General features: G+C 47.0%; 3 long non-coding RNA genes across 5 annotated transcripts; all 3 read right to left on the bottom strand.

Annotated features, from left to right (window-relative positions):
* Positions 1 to 12,359: 12,359 nt before the first annotated feature.
* Positions 12,360 to 13,586, bottom strand: LOC143693816 (uncharacterized). Its single transcript, XR_013181794.1, has 4 exons — positions 12,716 to 13,586; positions 12,610 to 12,637; positions 12,509 to 12,522; positions 12,360 to 12,395 (listed from the first exon to the last, which is right to left on the bottom strand). It is a non-coding gene; the product is annotated as an uncharacterized LOC143693816 (long non-coding RNA).
* A 94-nt stretch (positions 13,587 to 13,680) lies between these two features.
* On the bottom strand, positions 13,681 to 14,520 carry LOC143693917 (uncharacterized). Of its 2 annotated transcripts, none has more exons than XR_013181928.1 (4): positions 14,363 to 14,520; positions 14,243 to 14,284; positions 13,885 to 14,162; positions 13,681 to 13,807 (listed from the first exon to the last, which is right to left on the bottom strand). It is a non-coding gene; the product is annotated as an uncharacterized LOC143693917 (long non-coding RNA). The 2 variants fall into 2 exon arrangements; XR_013181927.1 differs by having other exon boundaries at positions 14,248 to 14,284.
* Positions 14,521 to 15,704: 1,184 nt separating this feature from the next.
* On the bottom strand, positions 15,705 to 17,154 carry LOC143693815 (uncharacterized). 2 transcript variants are annotated; one of them, XR_013181793.1, is made up of 4 exons: positions 16,061 to 17,154; positions 15,955 to 15,982; positions 15,854 to 15,867; positions 15,705 to 15,740 (listed from the first exon to the last, which is right to left on the bottom strand). It is a non-coding gene; the product is annotated as an uncharacterized LOC143693815 (long non-coding RNA). The 2 variants fall into 2 exon arrangements; XR_013181792.1 differs by having other exon boundaries at positions 15,708 to 15,867.
* Positions 17,155 to 24,115: the final 6,961 nt, after the last annotated feature.

The following is a 24,115-nucleotide window of genomic DNA, read 5'->3' as shown; positions in this document are numbered from 1 at the left end:
AAAATTCGTGTATGAAAAAAATTGACAGAAGGAGATGATATAAAACGGACCAAAGAAGATATTGTTAAATTAAAAGAGTTAACTTAAAACTAGCCTAAGTACCAGCTTTAAGCTTACCTTTGTTAGAAAAATCCTTTATCGTTTATACATAAATACAGAAAATGGAGTAGCTCATAAAATTTTAATTCAAGAGTAAGGAAGAGTAAAAAAGTATCTAGTAGCTTATATATCAAAGATGTTAGACTCAGTAAGCCACAGCTAGCCAGTAGGTATTTAACAGCTACTGCAATCCTAGTAAAAGAAAGTTGTAAGCCTACTTTTGGAAGTAATTTAGTTAGGTTCACCTCGTACCATCTGAGGTCTGTTGAATTAAAAAAAAAAAAAAAAAAAAAACAAACAGGTAAGAAGAGAAGAAAGAGAAGTTGAAGTAGGGAGGTGGTTAGCAAACTCTGAGATGTTAGAATGTGAAGTGATGACATTTTGGTGCTAGAAGAGAGCAGAAGTGTGAATGTGGGGTTTTTGCATGAAAGGCAGGGAAGTGTCTTAACACACAGTTGTTAGGAGGTTATTCAATGCTGAACTGAGGTCCAGAAAGGGTTTAGCAGAACAGGCCCTCCTTGAAGGGAAAAGAGGATAAGTTGACTAGAGAAAGGAAAAGAATGTCAGGAGAACCTGGGGACGCCAAGTTTGGGGTTGTCAAGGTTGGGAGGTGTCTGACCGCTCCCTACGAGCGGCGGGGTCTCGGAGGCTGCGGCAGGCACCGATCCGTGGAGGTGACCCGGCGGCGGTGCTGGCAGCAGGGGACACACGGGTTTGCCGGGCAGGAGCGGGCTGGCTCCGTGGCGGAACTGCCGGGGGGGCTCCCAGACTGCCGGGGTCCCGAGTCGAGGATGGCAGTGTCGGCCCCGGTAAGTGGGCCGAGAGAGAGAAGGAAAGAGAAAGAGAGAGAAGGAGAGAGAGAGAGGGCAAAAGGGACCCAAGGCTGCCCCCAGGGTCCCCATGCCCGTGGCTGTTCTCCCCTGCTCCGGCCCTGCAGCCAAGTGGCAGCACGGCATTGACAGCAAGGCCGTGAAAAGAGCGGGAGGGGGCTAGCACTAAAAGATAAAATCAAAGCAGAGATTGCTGGCTCTCCAAACCTCACAAAGTGGTTTGTTTTTCTTAAGTAAGAAGATTTTGGGTCTTTTCTTTTGTATGTTTTGTTTGCTGTTAAAAAGAAGTTTTTTGGTTTTTGGTTTTTTTTCCTGAAGAATGGTTTTGTAAGGCAAAAACAATTAAATGCTGCCCAAAAAGTAAAAAGCAATAGATGTGATACATCTAGTGTTAAAATTGGTCTAGCTTTTCTTATTTAACTAACTGTAACTCACAAAAATAAGAATTTGCCTCTGCAGCTATTAGCACAGCTGGATAGAAGAAGAAGAGGCTGCTGTGGAAAAAGCTTTTAGCTAAACCCAGAAAGTTTGGAAGAAAAGTGAATGGTAAAAGTTAATGCAGTATTATCTTACTTTTATTACTATGCTATTAAGAAGTCCTATCCAGGTACTACCGAAGCAACAATCAGAATCACGGAAAAAGGGTGAATTCATGCCAGCAGAATCAATGGACTATCACATTTAAACCGGGTGATACCAAACTGACTTTCCAATGGGGACTGAGCGGTAATAGTTTGGAAAAAGCAAAATGATCCAAGAAATGTACAAAGAATAACACTGAATTCAGAAGACAATGCTTATACCACTGGTTTCAAGCACGGCCTGAATAAAACATCTCCTTAGGGGAGGAATACTCCAGATAGAAGGATCAAGACTGTTTTTGTGTTCCGACCTTAGCCTGAGAATTGTACAGGGGAGAAGGGGAATTACCATTTCCATCAGTAAACTTTGATTCATTCCAATACTGGACATGCTAGCTGGGTTATAAGTAAATGCTTGAATTGTGAGAATAATTAGTATTGTAGTTCACAACATTTATGCTCTTATTGCAAAAAGTGTTAAAGTAATAACTTAGCTTTGTGGATGGGAATTATTACTGCCTGTTGAATGAGAGATACCTGAAGAATGGTAAGAGACCACAGTTAAAGGGTGTCAAAACCAATTTGCCTGGAAATTAGTTAAGAGAAAGTGACAAGGAAATAGAGGGCAAGACCAGATTGGCCTCTGTATTTCACCACCGAGAAGATCAAATACACCTGCTATGGGCTGCAACCTCACAGGCCTGGGAGATGGGAGTATAAGCCATACTGGACCTCTGTTATTCCTGCTTCTGGCACTCATTTGTTCTCTTTTCCCTTTCGGGATACCAGAAGATTGTGTCACAAATGCTGCAGAAAGCATCACGTGGAAAGATACCAAAGTTCCTCTTTAATTACACACACCTATGTCAACAGCCACTGTTATAACCCATCCAAATTAAGAACCTGTAGGCAAAAGGGAGTAAATTATTGGATTACAAGAAACTTAGGAAAAAGTGGTAATAGATTTGGAATTGAATATCCAAAAGGAGAGAGATGGATTTGTTTTACATTTAATCTTGAAGATACGGTTCGAGATTTGGTAAAAAAACAAATAATAAACAAAAAGGTAAAACCGGCACAGCAACTTAACTGTGTATTGACCCCAAATTATCTATTGAGTCGTATTACAAGACTCCAAGCAGTTATAGAAATGATAGCAAATGGAGCTGCCCAGGCATTGGAGTTGATATCAAGTCAGCTAAGCCAAACAAAAACTGTAGGGTATCAGAATAGGTTGGCTTTAGACTACTTATTGGCCAAAGAAGGGGGTGTTTGTGGAAAGTTTAATATATCAAATTGTTGAAAATTGATGACCACAGAAAAGTCATTCTAGAAAAAGCAAAAGAAATCAAAGAAGAAAAAAATATATATGCATATAATAATCCAGGTACCGGTCCAAAAATTAGATAACAATGTTAAAACCTAGCTGGTAGGGTAATGTATTAGAAGAAATTAAGGTCTTTCATTTTATGTGTTGCAACTATTTTTATATTTCTTCCTTGTGTAATCCCCTGTTTTATTTTGCCCGCATAGTCCAGAAGATGCAAGTAGATAAGAAATACTGCTCAAGCCAAAGGATTTACAAAGAATAAGAGTGGGGATTGTGAAAAGTGCGTGTATTTTATGATTGGCTTTTTGGAAATATTAAAATTAATATTATATGTGTTGTGTTAGAAAGTAATGCTGTATTAACTCTCTTAAGTAGTGTGTTAAATATAGTTTTAGGTTACAAAAACTGTTAAAATAGAAACGATGCTATGTAAGATACTTTTTTTAAAGAAAGGACTTGCAGCAAGATAGCAGCCACAGGACACCTAAATCTTTCAGAGAAAAAGAATTTATTGCCCTCTTATCAGAAGAAACGAACTTCTTCCTGCCTCCAAGGCACCGTAAGGATTAGAAGGAAGAAGTGGATGATGACCAGACAGAATCCTGTATTAGAATGGAATTTATGCACCATGTATGAAGTGTATGAATATGCAACAGGCTATGGCTTTTAAAGGTTAATCCTTTGTTAACGGGGGTCCTTTTTCGGGCTCGTGCTGCCCAGAAAAAGGTACCGGGACGTCCGTAACTCTTTGTTTTTGTTGTCTCATATTGTCCTAATTCAAATTGTCCAAATTATTATTACTCTAATTGTATTACTGTTTTTATAACCATTTTATTACTATTAAACTTTCAAAATTTTAAAAGCAAGTGATTGGCATTTTTCACACCAATCTGTTAGTTGAAAATTATCAAAAGATTTTTGTGAGTTTTCTAATTTTGGCATTAATGCTGGCGAATTTTCAGGGTTTACTGTCTAATTTTGGGTCAAGAAATCTGTCCCAAACACTGAGGGGATTCTGGTGCTATTTGGGAACAGTTCTTTTTCAAAATTCTTTTGTGTTGGGATCAAAGGGTTGGCATTTGCAGGGGCAAAATAATTCTCTGTCTGTCCTGTATTTATTAAAGCAGCTGTCATATTCCAGCCTCCTCCTCCTCCTCCTCGTCGCACGGTTTGTGTGCATGGATGTGGCTGTGCAGACGAATCGTGACACAAAGTAGTCCCACTGGGTGCTAGGAGTGTGGAAGGCGAAAGCACGGAGGCACATCAGGTATCGGTTGTGCACAGTTACGCGCGGCACTGCGGAGGGATCTCTCGGTGCCCGGCAGAAGGAGAGACGCAGAAGGATACATGCAAGGCGCTGCAGTTTTCGCCTGCTGTGGTGCCGTGTATAGACACAGTGGCGGCAGAAGTGGCGTGACAGGGCACAGGGATGCCGGCTGTGGCCGGACAGCGGCACGCAGCGGCTCGGAACCGGGATCGGGCTGTGCCAAAGCTGCGGCGAAAGCAGTGGTGGGTGGCAGCGGGCCGTGGAGATAGAACTGCGCATGCGTGCGGCTGATCCCTGAAGCAGCGCTGTGGTTCGATGAGTTGGCGCAGAGTGATATCATTGGTGCTGGGGTTGTAGCAACTGCGCATGCATGGGTTCCGTCACTACTGCAGCGCAGGCAGTCATCATGGCGGCGGGCGGGCCGGGGGGTGTGGGAGGCGGCGGAGCTGCGGGAACGGGAACGGGGCTGCGGCTGCAGCCGTGGAAGGCAATGCCGGGACGTCCGTGGTTGTAGGAGGCGGCGGAGCCACACCATCCAGCAGCTCTGTAGCGGGAGGGTGCGGTGGGGAAGGCGCAGCTCGGCCCGCCATGCAGCGGCGGCGGCAGGAGAGGGGAAGCGACCACGGGCGGCGCTGACGGGAGGCTGGGCTGGAGCGCCGCGGCGCCGGCACGGGGTGGCTTGGGTGGCTGGGGCGCCCCGGTAAGACAGTCATTAAAACACCCTAAAAATTATTTTAAAAGCCCTAAAGGTATCCTAAACATTTCCAGAGAATTCCTAAAAACTCCTGAAAAAAACACCTTAAAGTATCCTTAAAAATCCCTGAAAAATCACCTGAAAGACCGTAAAAAACTGTTTAACCCCTACCTGTAACACTGTGGCCTCCAAACATCATCTCTTACCTATTAATCGGGGTAACTGCAAGGCCCTCAAACACCACCACAATCACCAGCTTGAGTTGGTCTGGACAGCACCAAATAAAATAAAATAAAAAGCTTTATACATAGAAAAATTAAAAATAAAAATGAAATAAAAAATTAAAAAAAATAAAAAGCTTTAAAAATAGAAAAAACAAAACTAAAAATTAAATAATAAAAAAATGCTTTAAAAATGGAAAAATCAAAAATAAAAATTAAATAAAAAATAAAATTAAAAAATAAAAAGCTTTAAAAATAGAAAAATCAAAAATAAAAATTAAATAAAAAATAAAAAATCAAATAAAAGCTTTAAAAATAAAAAGATCAAAACGAAAACAAAAAAAAATTAAATGCTTTAAAAATAGAAAAATTAAAACTAAAAATTAAAGATAAAAATAAAATTTAAAAAATAAAAAGCTTTAAAAATACAGAAATCAAAAATAAAAATTAAATGAAAAAAATAAAATAAAAGCTTTAAAAGCAAAAAAATCAAAACTAAAAATTAAATAAAATAAAATTTAAAAAATAAAAAAGCTGTAAAAGTAGAAAAATTAAAAATAAATATTAAATAAAAATAAAATTAAAAAATAAAATTAATTAAAAAATAATGAAAAACCAAATAAAATCCGTAAAGTGCTGTAAAGTACTGTTAAAGTTCCATATAAGGTAGTGCCGTAAAGCGCGACAACCACGCTTTATGCCAGTTTTACGACATTCGCGCTTTACGACACCTTTTGCGACAGCCGCGCTTTACAGCAACTTTTGCGACAGTCGCGCTTTATGGCATTACCCTTTATGGAACTTTTATGGTACTTTACAGCACTTTACGGTTTTTATTTTGTTTTTCATCTATTTTAATTTTTTTTTTAATTTTATTTTTTCCTTAATGTTTATTTTTAATTTTTCAAGCTTTTATTTAATTTTTCTAATTCTATTTTTTACTTATTATTTTTAATTTTTCTATTTCTAAAGCTTTTTATTTTATTTTTTAAATTTTATTTTTATTTAATTTTTAATTTTTCTATTTTTAAAGCTTTTATTTTTTTATTTTTATTTAATTTTTTAAAAATGTTTCTACTTTTAGAGCTTTAATTTTATTTTTTAATTTTATTTTTATTTTTCAATTTTTAAAACATTTATTTTTCTAGTTATATTTTTGATTAAATTTTTATTTTTAATTTTTCTATTTATAAAGCTTTTTTTTTTTTTTTATTAAATTTTTATTTTTCTATTTTTAAAGTTTTTATTTTTTTTTTATTTAGTGCTGCCCAGACCAACTCAAGCTGGTGATTGTGGTGGTGTGTGAGGGTCTTACATTACGACACTACCTTTTATGGAATTCTTACAGCACTTTACAGTTTTTATTTTGTTTTTCATTTATTTTAAATTAATTTGGTTTTTTTACTTTTATTTAATTTTTATTTTTAATTTTTCTATTTTTAAAGCATTTTTATTTTATTTTCTTAATTTTATTTTTTATTTACTTATTATTTTTAATTTTTCTATATTTAACGTTTTTATTTTATTTTTTTTATTTACTTACTATTTTTAATTTTTATATTTCTAAAGACTTTTATTTTTTTTTAAGTTTAATTTTTTCTATTTTTAAAGCATTTATTTTTTTATTTTTACTTTTTATTTAATTTTTATTGTGAATTTTTTTTTTAGAGCTTTAATTTTATTTTTTAATTTTATTTTTTATTTTTCTATTTTTAAAGCTTTTATTTTTCTAATTTTATTTTTTATTTATTTCTTATTTTTAACTTTTCTATTTTTAAAGCATTTATTTTATTTTTTAATTTTAATTTTTATTTTTCTATTTTTAAAGCTTTTATTTTATTTTTCTTATTTTATTTTTTATTTTTAATTTTTAATTTTTCTATTTTTAAAGTTTTTATTTAATTTTTTAATTTTTTTATTTTTCTATTTTTAAAGCTTTTATTTTATTTTTCTAATTTATTTTTTATTTATTTTTTATTTTTAATTATTCTATTTTTAAAGCTTTTATTTAATTTTTTAATTGTATTTTTTATTTTTAATTTTTCTATTTTTAAAGGTTTTTATTTTTTTTTATTTAGTGCTGCCCAGACCAACTCAAGCTGGTGATTGTGGTGGTGTTTGAGGGTCTTGCATTACGGCACTACCTTTTATGGAACTCTTACAGCACTTTACAGTTTTTATTTTGTTTTTCATTTATTTTAAATTAATTTGGTTTTTTTACTTTTATTTAATTTTTATTCGTAATTTTTCTATTTTTAAAGCATTTTATTACATTTTATTTGGTGCTGCCCAAACCTGCTGTAGTGCATTTTTATACTTTATAATACTTTGAAGTCATTTTGTTTTGTATCCCTATATTTTTCCCAAATGGTTTATCCCAAACTGTACCCCCCTCCTTCTCCCTGTGTTATCCCTCTCCCGGGATGAGATCATCCCCAAACCCCCACCCTGGCTCTCTGTCAATGACTCAGCCTCCCATCCCCTCCATGCAGAAGTTTCGTACAAGTCATCCAGTGATTAGCCAGAGGCCAGGGGTCAGCCCCCCGAGCCTTGCCCCATACGCTGTCCTGTATGTCTATGCCCCAGCATCCATCCCTTAGGGTCACTTATTGGTTGGTAAAATGTTATCTACTTTCTGTTTCCACCTCGCTTTAAATGTAACCTTGGCACATCTCCCTGGGGCTTGGCAGGAGGCCCCTGAGGTGCAGGAGCTCCTTTGGGACTCCTAATAAAACCTTGGATTAACCCCTGCTAAGAGTCGGCCCTTTATCATCTACCGCTGTCTCTGGTGTCTCTTGTGCTGCACAGGGGCCCAGCCCCGGTACCCTCAGCACCCTCGGGGCACAGACAGTGTCTCCCCGCTCTCGGCCATGTCAGGGCTGCCCCCCGGTGTCTGCCGACTCGGGACCAGCCGAGGGTTACTGGGAGGCTCGCACAAACCCGCTCGGCTGCTGATTGTGGCGGTGTTTGAGGGTCCCCAGGACGAGGGAAGAGACGAGAATCTTGACTCCACCTCTCAGAAGGCTGAAATATTATTTTACGATCTCTATTATATTAAAAGAAAATGAGATAGTAGAACTATACTAAAAGAGCAAGGAGACATCAGAAAGCTGGAAAGGAATGAATAATAAAAACCTGGGACTGCTCACAGCCCCGACGCAGCTGGACCATGATTGGTCATCAAGTAGACACTGCACAGGAGACTAATCCAAGATGCCCCTGTTGCTAAACCATCTCCAGCCCACACTCCACAGCCAGCAGATCGTTATTGGTTCCATTTCTGTTCTGAGGCTTCTCAGGAGAAAAATCCCAGCAAAAGGATTTTCATCAAACACGTCAGTGCCAGGTGATGGCACAGGCAGCATCGGCCGGCCGAGGTCACTGTGTCATCCCTGCCAGCCCAGGTGTCACAGCAAGGAGGAGAGTTCACCCTGTGCTCACCCTGCAATACAGAGCAATACAACACAACACACATATTAACACAAGATGATAACCTTTTTCTATTTTCATTACATGTGGATTTATTGTTATAGGAAACCCAAATCAACAAAAGCACACAAAAAACACCACTCATCTACCATTAACACCCCCTTCAGATGACACACGAAGTCACCATCCCTCTCATCACAACTGCTAAATTACACCCCAGCAATCATTGGTCCTCGGGAACGTGGTTCCCGGGAGCCTCAAAAAAATCCTCCTGCTTGACGAAAACCCCGGTCCCTGGACAGGCCGCGCCCAAACTCTGGTGATGAACGTCGCCTCACAGACTGACCGGGACCAAGGAAAAAAAAAACAGCCGGGGGGGGGGGGGGGGGGAAACCCAGCTGGGGATTTTTTATTCTAAATTTGAAAATGAGTTGAAAAACTTGAAAAGCAAAAGTCACACACACAAGGTTAAATCCAGTAATCCAGTCGGCATGCGCTGACACATGCAGAGATGAGCAGACGCAGACAGACACAGACACGTGCTCTCACACACGCTCACACGCTCTTCCCACTTACACGCTCGCTGCGGCCCTTACTCGAGACGCTGAAGAACGTGCTGCGACACATCATCTGGCTGCGCTCCTTGACGTCAGTTGGTAGGTTCTGGGGAAATCGGTAGCCTCGGGGACCTGTGAGACGACAGGAAGCGGTCAACGAGTGGCTATCTGACAGCTAGGACTTGTCTCCACTCTGAACCAATAAGTTTTCTACCCAAAATCCCATAAAAGACAGATGAACAGTAAAATTTTTATAACTCTTCTACCTAACTGTGACTACGTGCCCAGGCAGGGCAGCTCCAACCATAAGTGGTACAATATAAGTACACACAACAATGTAAGTCGATGCATACAGTGCAAGTGTACATAGAGGGTAGGTACATACAGTATAAGCCAGCACAGGTACACACAATATAAGCCAGGACTTGAGATAACTTGCTGGAAGATGAATTCTTGAGTCCTATACCCTTCAGAAGATGGAACCTATAGAAGTACTGCAGTCACATGAGGAGGGTGTAAGATGCTCCCTCTAGCAGTCCAAGAGAATGGCATGGAAAAAAAGGCACTACCAAAGCTGGTAGTGAGAAGGAAGATGGATGAGAACATCTTGTCCGTTTGAGACATTCCTGTCTCAAAGAGTAAAAATGTAAAGATGCCAGAATAAGGGATATCCAGAAGGAACGTGAGTAGAATACGGCCTATATGGCACAGAATAGTGCTGATAAAGCATCGAGACGTAACAAAGGCCTATGACGTGGAAGACAATGGACACAGACATGGACAACATAGACACGGACAACATAGACACAGGTGACATAACACAGAGACAAGTGGCAACTGCCTGGCACTGTCCCCTTAGGGACCCGAGATGCCTAGCGCAAGATGTGCCAGAGGCTGATGATGCCAAAGGAGAGGAAGCCCTATGACGATAGCACGTGATAATGAAATGTAACTCGTTAAAAGAAGTTAGTGCCACAGCAGTTAAGAGGATGCTCGAGAGGCTCAGCAAGCCTAGAGAAGCAAGCCAACGGCCAGGTGACCGTGGCTGTAGCTCCGGACCTGAAGGCGAGCTCCTCGGGGGAAAGATCCGTGACGACGTCGGGCCGAGGAAGGCGGACGACGCAAAGTTCACGAGAATCCTGAGATGGGTCGGAACTGCCCTGCCCAGCAAAGGCTCTGGTCAGGCAGAGGAGAAACCCTCTCCCTTTTCTTCCAGAGAGCCGGTCCCACTACAGACCTCTCTGCTAAGCTGACATCAAATTGCCCTCTGTGATAGTAAAGGTTTTTCCCCTTCTCCAAACCACTGGCCCCAACACTCAGCTTTTGGAAAAGGAGCAGACAAAATCCATCCTCGGTCAGACGTGGATGTTGAAACATGCTCCGTGTGTGCCTCGGTGCTGTCGTTTCCAACCTTTGGCTACGAGGCTCCTCAGGGTACCTAAGACAAAACGGAAAAGGTGACTATTGCCATCAAAAACAGTAATCCCCGGGGCTCCTCCGCACCCCTGCCCCGGCTCACCTCAAATCTTGATTTGACTCCAGAGGGTGCCCAGAAGATACCTGCAAAAAGAATAGGTACACACTTAGCATGCTGCTGTGTAACACTCACCTGTGAGTCAGCCTGCCTAAACACCGACTCACCTGCCCTCCTCTGTTCCTTGGCGTGCCTAGGGCAGCGACAGCACCTGCAAAGAAACAAAGCAGAAAAGCATGCTGAGACACTGTGAAAACACAACCTCCCAAATCTGACAAGGATGCCACACTGATACCTTAAGCTGCACACACCTGGAATGGGCATGCCCGGCCAGGATAGACGGCAAGTGGACCACCTAAAATAAAAAGTGGAGATGCTTAGAGCTGCACCAGAAACTGAGACCTCAGCAATAACAACTGCTTCTGTACACTACTCAATGCTCACCTCGCCCACTCGGCCTTGACTGCTGCTCTCAGCCTTGACTTCCTAAAAAGAGAGACAAAGAAGTCTGCTCTAACAGCCATCATTTATGCTCTCTCTACAGAGACAAACAGTGACTGACCTGCTCGGGGGAATCCCCTCACCCAGGATGAGGGGCTCTGCCCTGGATTTCATCCTTCTGCACCTGAAAGAAAGGACAAAAATCAAAGAGCTGCAGGATAACTTAAGAGCTCCAGACATCTTGTGCCCATCTACAAATGGAGTCCAACGACACCCCACATTACAAACATCAAGTCCCCGGGACTTGTCCTATTGCACCAGGCTATGCAGCAAGGCAGAGCAGCTCCAGCACAAATGTGTGCAGACACCCGTGACACAGGACAGGACAAACAACGGGGACACAACAGGAACAGAAACCTCTGGGTAAGGAAAATGACAGCGAGCACCGAGAGGACGCAAAATTAGAAGACTGAGGGGAAACTGATGGCGGGCTGATGAAGTTCAGAGAACCCTGGAGGAAGAAGATGCTAACTGAATTATTTATTCCAAGAACTGCAAAGATGGATGCCCAAGAATCCTACGGTCAGAAGCCTCTACCTGTCCACACATTCTTACAAGTCCTAATCCATCATAACAGAACCTTGCAGGGTGCAGCTGTCCATACAGCTCAGAACAAGACCTGAAAAGACATCTGACTGGATGCTTACAAAGAGTTGCAATTCTGATGCCTGTCTGAGCTGCCGAGTTAAAAGTTCCATGGCATCGATGCCAGGGCAAGGAACGCTGAGAGTACAGATACTAAGACTGGTGCCAAGGTTTCTGACAGGCCCCTCAAAGGGCTATGATAAAAGACATGAGATATCCAACAACACATAATACACAAAAGACAAGTGACACAATACACACTGGGACTGCTCTGCCCCGCTCACCTCAGCACTGGGATCAAAAGTGAGATTTTGCTTTTATGGGGCCTAAGGGGCCACTTCATGGACACTCCTCACCACCAAAGCGGACTCAAATCCCCCCCTCCCAGTATTTCCCAAACCAGCACCCTGCTTTCATCCCCCCTGGGGGTCATAGCCCTCTACTTCTCTCTCAGACATCTGGGGATGCCAGTCTCAGGTGCAAAGAAAGGCCACCTCGTCAGCTGGGAAGGTCCTGCTGGCACCGGGCTGGTGTCTCTTAGACAGCTGTATTAAAGAGAACCAAACATCAATGCCTGATCGTGGCACCACATCGACCAAAACCCCACAAGTCTGCTACTCACCGTGCTCCTAAGAACGCTCAGCTGCTCAGGCCGCACACTTTGGGCACGCTCAGAGACCGAGGCCGTCGCCACAGGGGACGCCTGGGTTCAGAGGAGATGAGGTGATTTGGCACGGCTGAAACCTGAGTGGACCCTCGCTCCTCCCCCCTACTTCCCTGACTCACCACAACTCCTGGGCAGCTGCCGGAGGCCACCTGGATGGCACCTTTAAATAGAAAAGTTCAGGGCTTCATCACCAAGTCCTGTAATGCATCCACAGGGCTCACATTTGCAGGAAACCCGGTGCATCGGCCGGCTGGTGACAGGGGCTTGGCATACTCCAGGTGGATTGCCTAAAGCGCACAAACGAGAACGGAAGCTTAGAGCTGCACCAGAAATTGAGACCTGAGCAATAACAACTACTGCTCTCCACTGCTCACCTTGACAGCTGGTATCCACATTTGCTTCCTAAAAAGAAAGACAAAGAACAGTGCTGTAGCAGAGTCACCATTTACACTTCTGCTGCAGAGACAAACGGTGCCTCACCTGCTCGGGGGAAACCCCTCACCCGGGATGGGGCCCTCTGGCACACATTTAATCCATCTGAATCTGAAAAAAAAGTTAGGACAAGAGTCAAACTGTTGCAGGATAACTTAGGAGCTCCACACGTCTTGTGTCTGTCTACAAATCCCATCTAGAGTCCCACTACACCCCACATTACAAACTCCCAGGGACTTCTCCTACTGCACCAGGCTATGCGGCAGGGCAGAGCAGCTCCGGCACAAATGTGTGTGCTGACACCCGTGACACGGGACGGGACGTGACAGACAGGGGGGACACAACAGGAACAGAAAGCTCCTGGCAAGGAAAGTGGCTGCAAGGACTCAGAGAATGCAAAAGGAGATGACCAAGGTGAGACAGATGGCAAACTGATGAGGCTCAGAAAACCCTGGAGGAAGATGCTGGCTGAATGATTTATTCCAAGAACTGCAAAGATGGATACCCAGGAATCCTACGGTCAGAATCCTCTCCCTAACCTCGCATTCTTACAAAGCCTAATCCGTTGAAATGGAGCATTGCTGAGCACGGCTGTCCGTGCAGCTCAGAACAAGACCTGAAAAGCCACCTGACTGGATGCTTCCAAAGAGAGATGCAATTCTGATGCCTGTCGGAGCTCCCGAGTCAAAGGTTCAATGGCCTGGGTACCAGGCTGAGGAACACTGAGATCACAGATTCTAAGAATGGCGCCAAGGTTTCTGACAGGCCCTTCACAGGGCTAAGATAAGAGACATGAGATAGCCAAACATCACATAATACACAAAAGACAAGGGACACGATACACACCGGGACTGCTCTGCCCTGCGCACCTCAGCACTGTGATCAAAAGTGAGACTTTGCTTTTACGTGGCCTAAGGGGCCACATCTTGGCTACCCTCATCTCCAGAGACAACTCAACCCCCTCCCCCCCCCCCCCCCAGGAGCCCCGACCCAGCACTCCGCTTTCATCCCCTCTGTGGGTCGTAGCCCTTGACTTATCTCTTGGACATATGGAAATCCCAGTCCATGTCAGGTGCGAAGGAAGGCCGCCTCGCCAGCTGGGAAGGTCCTGCTGGCACCGGGCCGTTGTCTCTTAGACAGCTATATCAAAGGAAACCAAACATCAATGCCTGATCGTGGCACCACATTGGCCAAAACCCCACAAGTCTGCTACTCACCCTTCTCCTAAGAAGGCCCGGCTCCTCGGGTCGCACGCTCCGGCCGCGCTCGGAGGCCGACGCCATCGTCGTGGGGTGCGCCTGGGTTAAGAGGACAGGAGGTGACGTGGCATTGCTGAAACCTGAGTGGACCCTCGCTCCTCCTCCCTACTTCCCTGACTCACCGCAACTCCTCGGCGGTTCCTGACGGCTGCCCGGAACGCGGGGCTCGCGAGAGCGGCAAACCCGGTCCGTCGGCCAGCTGGGGATGGGAGCTTGGCATGCTCCGAGCAGATGGCCTAAGGCACAAAAACGAGAATGGAGACTTAGACTTGCCCCAGGAATTGAGACCTCAGCAACAAGAAAGGCTACTGCTCACCTTACCCTTTTGAACTTGACTGCTGAGATCCAGCTATACTTCCTAAAAATAAAGACAAAGAACAGCGCTGTAACAGGGTCACACTTGACACATCCCCTGCACAGACAAATGGTGACTGACCTGCTATGGGGAACCCCCTCACCCGGGATGGGGTGCTCTGCCATGGATGCAATGCATCTGCACCTGCAAGAGAGTTAGAACATATGTCAAACACCTGCAGGATGACTCAAAAGCTGCAAACACCTTATATCAATCTAGGAACAGCATCTAGAGTCCAAGTACACCCCACATGAAAAATTTCAACCACCCAGGGCTTGTCCTATTACACAAGGCTATGCAGCAGGGCAGAGCAGCTCTGGCACAAATATGTGCAGACACCCGTGACACAGGACAGACAGGACACGACAAACAATGGGCACACAACACAGACAGAAATCTCTTGGCAAAAAGGATTACTGCGAGCAACGAGAGCATGCCAAATGAGATGACCGAGGTGAGACTGATGGCAAGCTGATGTGGCTCAGAAAACACTGAAGGAAGAAGATGCTAACTGAAGTATTTATTCCAAGAACTGCAAAGATGGATGCCCAAGAATCCTACGGTCAGAAGCCTCTACCTGTCCTCACATTCTTTCAAGCCCTAAGCTGCCATAATGGATCCTGGCAGGGCATAGCTGTCTGTACAGCTCAGAACAGGACCTGAAAAGACATCTGACCGGATGCTTCCAAAGAGAGATGCGAATCTGATACATGTCTGAGCTCCCCAGGCAAAGGTTGTATGGCATGGGTGCCAGGCCAACAAATGCAAAGATCACAGACGATAAGAACAATGCCAAGGTTTCTGACAGGCCCCTGAAAAGGCTAAGGTAAGAGACATGAGATACCCAAACAACACACAAGGCACAATAGACAAGGGACATCATACACACCGGGACTGCTCTGCCCTGCGCACCTCAGCACTGTGATCAAAAGTGAGATTTTGCTTTTATGGGGCCTAAGGGGCCACTTCATGGACACCCCCCCCCCCCACCTCCAAAGCGGACTCAAAAACCCATCCCAGTAATTCCCAAACCAGCACCCTGCTTTCATCCCCCCTGGGGGTCATAGCCCTCTACTTCTCTCTCAGACATCTGGGGATGCCGGTCTCAGGTGCAAAGAAAGGCCACCTCGTCAGCTGGGAAGGTCCTGCTGGCACCGGGCTGGTGTCTCTTAGACAGCTGTATTAAAGAGAACCAAACATCAATGCCTGATCGTGGCACCACATTGACCAAAACCCCACAAGTCTGCTACTCACCGTGCTCCTAAGAACGCTCAGCTGCTCGGGCCGCACACTTTGGGCACGCTCAGAGACCGAGGCCGTCGCCACAGGGGACGCCTGGGTTCAGAGGAGATGAGGTGATTTGGCACGGCTGAAACCTGAGTGGACCCTCGCTCCTCCCCCCTACTTCCCTGACTCACCACAACTCCTGGGCAGCTGCCGGAGGCCACCTGGATGGCACCTTTAAATAGAAAAGTTCAGGGCTTCATCACCAAGTCCTGTAATGCATCCACAGGGCTCACATTTGCAGGAAACCCGGAGCATCGGCCGGCTGGTGACTGGGGCTTGGCATACTCCAGGTGGATTGCCTAAAGCGCACAAACGAGAACGGAAGCTTAGAGCTGCACCAGAAATTGAGACCTGAGCAATAACAACTACTGCTCTCCACTGCCCACCTTGACAGCTGGTATCCACATTTGCTTCCTAAAAAGAAAGACAAAGAACAGTGCTGTAGCAGAGTCACCATTTACACTTCTGCTGCAGAGACAAACGGTGCCTCACCTGCTCGGGGGAAACCCCTCACCCGGGATGGGGCCCTCTGGCACACATTTAATCCATCTGAATCTGAAAAAAAAGTTAGGACAAGAGTCAAACTGTTGCAGGATAACTTAGGAGCTCCACACGTCTTGTGTCTGTCTACAAATCCCATCTAGAGTCCCACTACACCCCACATTACAAACTCCCAGGGACTTCTCCTACTGCACCAGGCTATGCGGCAGGGCAGAGCAGCTCCGGCACAAATGTGTGTGCTGACACCCGTGACACGGGACGGGACGTGACAGACAGGGGGGACACAACAGGAACAGAAAGCTCCTGGCAAGGAAAGTGGCTGCAAGGACTCAGAGAATGCAAAAGGAGATGACCAAGGTGAGACAGATGGCAAACTGATGAGGCTCAGAAAACCCTGGAGGAAGATGCTGGCTGAATGATTTATTCCAAGAACTGCAAAGATGGATACCCAGGAATCCTACGGTCAGAATCCTCTCCCTAACCTCGCATTCTTACAAAGCCTAATCCGTTGAAATGGAGCATTGCTGAGCACGGCTGTCCGTGCAGCTCAGAACAAGACCTGAAAAGCCACCTGACTGGATGCTTCCAAAGAGAGATGCAATTCTGATGCCTGTCGGAGCTCCCGAGTCAAAGGTTCAATGGCCTGGGTACCAGGCTGAGGAATGTAGAGATTACAGATGCTAACAGTGATGCCAGGGTTTCTGCTAGGCTCCTCAAAGGCCTAAGGTAAAGGACATGACACATCCAACCACACAGAACACACAACAGACAAATGACACAGTACACACCGGGACTGCTCTGCCCTGCACACCTCAGCACTGTGATCAAAAGTGAGACTTTGCTTTTATTTCCCCCCCAGGCCTAAGGGGCCGCTTCGTGGACACCCCCGTCTCCAAAGCAGACTCAAAAACCCCTCCCGGTGGGTCCCTGCCCTGCGCCCTGGTTTCATCCCCTCTGTGGGTCGTAGCCCTCTACTTATCTCTCAGACATCTGGGGATGCCGGTCTGTGTCAGGTGCAAAGGAAGGCTGCCTCGACAGCTGGGAAGGTCCTGCTGGCACCGTTGTTAAACAACTTCCTGTTGTTTCTTCGTCTGCTCCAATAAAGTAAACAAAATATCAATGCATAACCTCAGCAGCACATTGGCCAAAACCCAACAATTCTGCTACTCACTGTTTTCCCAAGAATGCCCGGCTCCTGGGGCCACATGCTTCAGCTGCACTCAGAGGCTGACGCCATTGCCGTGGGGTAAGAGGAGACGAGGTGATGTGGCGCTGCTGAAACCTGAGCGGAGCCTCTCTCCTCCTCCCTACTTCCCTGACTCACCGACTCCTCGGCCATTGCTGAAGGCTGCCCTGGTGACACCTTTAAACAGAAAAGGCAGAGGCTTCATCGCCGAGCCCTGTGATTCTTCCGCAGGGCTCAGGAGAGCGGCAAACCCGGCGCGTCGGCCGGTTGGTGACTGGGGCTTGGCGTACTCCGAGTGGATTGCCTAAAGCGCAGAAACAGGAACGGATGCTTAGAGTTGCACCAGAAAGTGAGACTGGAGCAATAACAACTAACTGCTTCTGTACGCTACTCAATGCTCACCTTGCCCACCTCACCTTGACTGCTGATGTCCAGCTTTGCTTCCTAAAAAGAAAAAGAACAGAGCTGTAACAGAGTCACACTTTACACTCTCCCTGCAGAGACAAACGGTGACTGACCTGCTCGGGGGAACCTCCTCACTCGGGATGGGTGGATCGATTTTGCCCTGGATTTTATCCTTCTGCATCTGAAAGAAAGTGAGGACAAACGTCAAAGGGCTGCAAGATATCTTCACAGCTCCAAACATCTTCTGTCTATCTAGGAATATCATCTAGAGTCCGGCAACACCCCACAAACTGCGTGTCCCTGAGCCTTGTCCTATTGCAGCAGCCTCTGCGGCAGGGCAGAGCAGCTCCGGCACAAATATGTGCAGACACCCGTGACACAGAACATGACAAACGGGGGGACGTTAAACACGACATGTTATGCTTGTGGTGAGGGTCTCGAGGGGAAAAGGCAAAAGGGACCCCAAAGACACAGTAGGTAACACGGTACACCCGACAACACGACGTGGACCGGAACTGCTCTGCCCTGCCCGCCTGCACGCTGCCATCAAATGTGGAGTCTCTCCCTTTAGCTGTCCTAAGAGGCCCCTTGGAGAAGATTGCTTTTCCCTCTGCTAATTTTTAAATCTGTCCCAAGAACTCCCAACCTGCTACCCTCGCTTCTCCAGGCCATGGCCCCCGACTTATCTTTTGGATGATCAGCGATGTGAATCCACGTTGCACCTGAAATGAGTCTGCCTCGGAGGGCCCCGTGATCGCCTGTTAGCCTCTCGGTCAGCTACAATAAAGAAAAACAAAACCAATGTATGAGTTTAGAGTTATGTAGGCCAAATCCCAGCAAGTCAGCTACTTGCCCTCTCCTGAGTGTGCCTGGCTCTTTCAGGCTCCACCTTCATCCTGATTCCAAGGGTGTGGCCTTTATTATTAGCGGCACCTGGGTTAGAGAAAGGCAAAGTGAAATGGCATTCCTGTGAGTGCAGTGGATGACCTTGTGTGAGGAAAACATGTGAATGCCTCTGCTATGCTTCTGAAAAGCCTTGTGTGGGGGGGCCCTCAAATAAACACCCTTTCTCACCCTGCTGCCTGCAAACCCCCCTGCCCCCCAATAACTCCTAACTGGATATCTGCTCACCCTCCCTCTCCCAGTCACAACCCTCAACTCACCTGAAGCCTCAATCTCAAACATCATTTTTAACACTGGGCAGATGCCTCCTGTGACATGATGAATCTGCTGAAAGAAGTGCTGTGCTTGACACAACCTGGGATCTCTGGAAGCTGTGCACCTCCTAAAAACAATAAAAACACAAAACAAGAAAAAAACCAGAAATTGCAGATATGCTTTATCACCCCTAAACACAAAATCCAAAATCGTCACCTTAAATACTCCCTGTATTCCATGCCATTTTCTTCACAGGATCTTCCAAGCCTCTATTGCTTTAGATGCCCAGAAACACCTGCTGAAAGCAAGCTAAGCTGAAAGAGGCTCTTCACTGAAATGACAGGAGAGCTCTCACCCCAGCACATCCCAGAGAGGGAATGAAGCCCCTCAGCAAAAGCTGGGGTTAATATACCCCTGATGGTGCCCGCCTCCCATTCCCATGATGCCTGGGAAAAGGGAGGGGGCTAATCCCACCAAATATAAAAGCCCACAGAGCAGCTGCAGCTGTTTGGCTCCTCTGACTCAAATTCAAAGGGAGTAAAGGCCTTGTTATAGAAGAAAGCTCTTCAGAAAAATAACAGCGCTTTCTTTTTTGACACAACTACTTGGAGCAGAAGAACAGAAAAATGGTAAGACATAAAGCATTGTGTTTAGGTAGCATACCTAGATAAATTGGGTAATTTGCTGTTAACTTACATAATTGTTCTGTGTTTAACAAAAGCCATCTAATAAATTAACACCCAAAACTCCAGCAGCCCAGCTGGCCCTACCAAATCTCTCTGTTGATACATACAGTAAACAAAAAAACCAAAATCCCAGTAATACCTATCAGAAGTCTAGGAAAGAAACCTCTTGAAATTAATCCTACCTCAAATACAAACCAACCCGTCCAGAAAGTTAACTTCACTCAAAAAAACTATTTACACAGAGGTAATAAGACCAAGAAATAAAACAACACACCATATAACGAACCACCAACGAATACAACAGCGAAGGAAAAAAAAAAAAACCCACGTTTTTTTCTTTTTTTTTATTTCAACTAACTTCCTTTATTAGCTAGAACCAAAGATTTTGCCAGGGCTGTAACAACAACAACAACTTCTTTTTCTTCTTCTCCTTCTGAAATGTCCCTTCTCCTTCCCAAATTCCTTACAACTTCTGAGTTTGAATCCAAGCCAAAAGCAAAATTCGTGCACTTGTGAGTCCGGTGCTCCTGTCAGATTCTCTGTCTCCCTCCACATCTTCTTACACTTTCAGTCTGAACGCTGTCCTGCCCTGATGAGTTTGACAGAAGAATTGGCACATGTTAAGAGAGCATTTCCCTCCCTCCCTCCCTCCCCAGAGCTGGTTTCCTTAGCGCATTTCAATCGATCCCAAGCCCGCAATGATGCGCGCTCTGCCGGAAAGGGGAAACACGTGCTAGTGAACAGCAGCTCAGAAACAATTCTTTTCTAATGTTACCTGCTCTACTTGACTGCTCGCTAACACAAGTCTCATTTTACCATTGCAGGGAGAAGGCTGTAGGAAAATGTCTGATGAGCAGCCACAAAAGGCCTCACTCCCTGCTACACAGCCTGCAACAACCTCGGCAGAGCGGAGCAGCCAAATCACCGCGCTCTCCTTGCCGTGGGCAAGGGTAGAAGATGACAGGGGGAGGCACATAAAAAGAAGGGAAACGCTCCTATAAATGCACAGCCATTTGCTTTCAGAAGCCCAGAGTTCAGGATCTTCTCTAGGAAGCCAGACGTGACATGATATTTCTAAGATTTTCTTCTTCATCGAAGGAAATGTCCGTACATACACACTCTTACAAACGTACCTACGGTTCTGGGGTTTTTTTTCTTCTGAAGCTCCAAGAATGATTTCCCACCTTGATTCATTCAGAAGAAACGGCCCCTGTGACTCAGGTCAGAAGGGCGGCCTGCGTTTTTGATCACGACAGCTTTTGGCTTTACCCTGTGAGCAGGAGCAGCCAGAGCTGAGGCTCAGCAGAGGCTGACCCCGGCCAGCCCCTTCCTCCCTTCCCCGTGTCACAAGGACTTCCAGGCAGAAGGATGCAAAGCAGGTTTGTGTCTTTTCTCTTCAGTGCCAAGAGGTAAAAGATGTAGGCTTTGAAATAACTAATGACCCTCTCTTGGAACTCTCCCAAGGACAGTTTGAAAGCAAAGACAGAAGATTGCTGCTAAATCCATATGGGATAAGGATGAGAGCAGCAAGGATCCGAGGCCAGCAGCGTTGCCAGGCAGTGTCACGTCCCTGCCACCTTGTGACAAGGCACACAGCTGCAAAGCCCCAAAGCCTGCAAGCCCTGGAGCTGCCGCACGGATGGACCTGGTTCCCTTCCCAGGTGCCCAGAGGGACACCTGAGGGCAGGTGTCGTCCCCCGCCCCCCGAGGGCGCACCCAGAGCCCCAGGCAGGGACGGAGTCACTGGCTGCTCTCTGGGGACGAGACCCTCCCTGCAGGTGACACCGGCTTGTCCTCTCCCTGTGGCACAGGGACCTCCAGGCTCTAGGACCAGCCTCATTTTGTCAGCATCCAGGTGCTGTGCTAGAGCCAGAGGGGTCAAGGCTTTCCAGAAGCATAGGATCCTTGTGGTTGGAAAAGCCTTCTAAGGACATCGAGCCCAGCTGCTGCCCCCCCAAATCAGGTCCCTAAACACCACATCTTGACATCCTTGACATGTCTCCAGGCATGGGGACTTTCCCTGGGCTCCTACGCCTCAGCACCCTTTCAGTGAAGAAATTTTCCCTCCAATCCAATCTAAGCCTTCCCTGCTGCAAGTTGAGGCCATTTCCTTTTGCCGTGTCACTTCTTACCTGGGAGACCTCGGTACTTCAACCTTACCTGCTCCTTCCCTAGGCGGTCTCTGGCTTGGCCGGAGGAGAGGAGAAACACTCCCACCACAGGAATGGCAGCTCAGGAGGTCCCACACCAAGGCCAGGGGGAGCAGCCGTCCTCGCCAGAGCTCGCACGTCCCTTCTTCTCAGAGATTGGCTCTGCTTTTCCTCCCGGGCAGATCTCTGCTGAGTGCTTCACAATTGCCTGTTTGGAGGAGGGGGGGGAAAAGAGGTTAGCCAAGTTTTTTATCCAGACTTAGCTGCTGGCTTTGCCTCCTCCTGACTTCCTTCTGCTAAGAAAACAGCTGCCTTTGGACTTCTAGGGGCAACTTGCACGTCATGCCTGAAAAGGAACTACAGAAAAGCGCCTCATTTATAAAGCCTCAGCCAAGAAGACAGATGCAGCTGCAGCTTCTCCATGCCCACTGCCTGCAGAGCCGGCAGGCACCAGGCCAGCTCTGCTCCTCCTTCAAGTTGTTCCCAAAGCTGCTGGAAGAACTGAAGGCTCCTTTGGCCTTCCATTGCTCGGCTTGTCCCGAGAAAGAGCTTTGAGTGTTGTTACCCCTCCAGAAAGGAAGGGCCTTTCTGTCTCACACGCTCGGTGACACAAGGCTACGCAGCCTCTGCTCCAGGTGGGAAGGGCTTCCTTCCTCCTCTGGCACCTGGCTGGCACAGGGCACAGGTTGCTCAGAGGTCCTGGGGCTGCCCCATCGCTGCAAGTGCTCAAGGCCCCTCGGTGCTCTGCGATGAGGCTCTGAGCAAGCTGCTCGATGGAAGCACGTCCCTGCCCACGGCGGCAGCAGCCTTGGAATGAGGTGATCTTTAGAGCCCCTTGCAACCTGAATTCTTCCATGATTCTGGGAACTGAAAAAAGCGGGGAAAGAAATCTGTAAAGGTCACTAAATGCATCCAAGCACATCCCCATGGATCCAATCCTCAGCAGCCCATCCAAGGCAAGGTCAGAGCTCTCTGCCCACCGAGGACACGGCAAGCAGCACGGACCTTTCTCCCACTCTCCAGCACGGAGAAGTGGGAAGCCAGAGGGAGTCTGTCTGTTTACAGACACCGGAGGGCGGCGGGACGGGGCGGGGCGGGACGGGGCGGGCGGTCTTACCTTGCAAAGCTGGCGGCAGAAAGGGCGGGCAGCGCCGCCGCCCCGCCGGGATTTTCCGGCCCGCCGCCGCTTCCGCCGCCTGGAGAGGCGCGTGCGCGGGCTCGGGGGGGGTGCAGCCCCGTTCCGATGGCGTTCGCCCGCCCCCGCTCGCTGCCCCCGGCCCGCGGAGCGCTGCGACCGCGCCTCCGCCGCCCGCCGAAAGCGGCCCCGCCGGGCCGCCCCCCCCCCGGCCATTCTTCTCAGCCATCGTGTCCCTTTTGCACTCCTGAACGTCTTTCACTCCTCCCGGCCATTTACGGAGCCCGCCCCGCCAGCCGCTCGCTCCCGCCCCGCCCGCCGCTCGCTCCCGCCCCTCGCCCTTGCCTCGCTCGGCAGCCGCGTCCTTGCCCCGCCCCCAGCAGCCAGCGGCGAGGGGCAGGGCGCTGGCTCGGGGGGCTGCAGTACCGCGCTCTGGCCACAGGGCGGCAGACTCCCGGGTCCGCGATATCCCCGCCCTTTTGGCCGCCATTTTGAGAAGGTCAAAAAAAAAAAATCCCGCGACATTGGCGACGCGCCACTCCCAACATGGCGGCCGAGAGAGGACCCCCCCCCCCCCCCCCCCCCTCGGGCGAGAGAGGCGGTTACTCACATGCCGGTCAGAAACACGCCAAAATACGCCCGCCCGCGGCGCCCCTGACCCCACAGCCCGTGTCGGGTACACCTAAAACGCCACAAAAATTCCGCCGGGACTGCGCCGCCATCGGTGTTCCGTGCAGGCAGTCCGCATAGACACACCGCGGGCCTCCGGTTGCCCGCCCTTTTGGCCGCCATTCTCAGAAGGTCAAACAAACTCCGCCACGCGCCACGCCCAAGAGGGCTGCCTGGCGGCGGCGGGCTGCAGTACCGCGCTCTGCCCACAAGGCGGCAGCACTGCCGCCCACCCCAGCCGGGGGCGCCGCGCGCCTTGGGCCTGCGGGCGGCCAAGGCGGCAAAAAAGAACAGGGGCCATCCCCCCCAAAAACTCCTCTAAAAATAAATGCCAAAAACCTGCCTCTTACCAAACAAGAACCAAATAAGCCCCCTTTCTTTCATGCCTTCTTGAAATAAATTTGATAGTTCTAGTGTTCCTAATTCTATTCACACGCATATTTAGACCGGACAGTGATGTGTTACGTCGTTTATACAATCTATTATGCCTATTCCTATTATCTGTATTTATTCATACTTTGTGGTTGTAGCAATATCATTATCTATTGACTGTATATTTCTCGACTTCCATTTAGATTTCTATCATACTTTTATTCTTCCAAAAAAAATCCCATCTCTAACCAAACAAATACCAAACAACCCTTCTTTTCAACTCTA

Source organism: Agelaius phoeniceus, chromosome 4, assembly GCF_051311805.1.
Source record: "Agelaius phoeniceus isolate bAgePho1 chromosome 4, bAgePho1.hap1, whole genome shotgun sequence".
Classification (NCBI taxonomy): Eukaryota; Metazoa; Chordata; class Aves; order Passeriformes; family Icteridae; genus Agelaius; species Agelaius phoeniceus.
The sequence above is the reverse complement of the archived record's forward strand: the minus strand, read 5'-3'. Positions and strand labels throughout refer to the sequence as shown.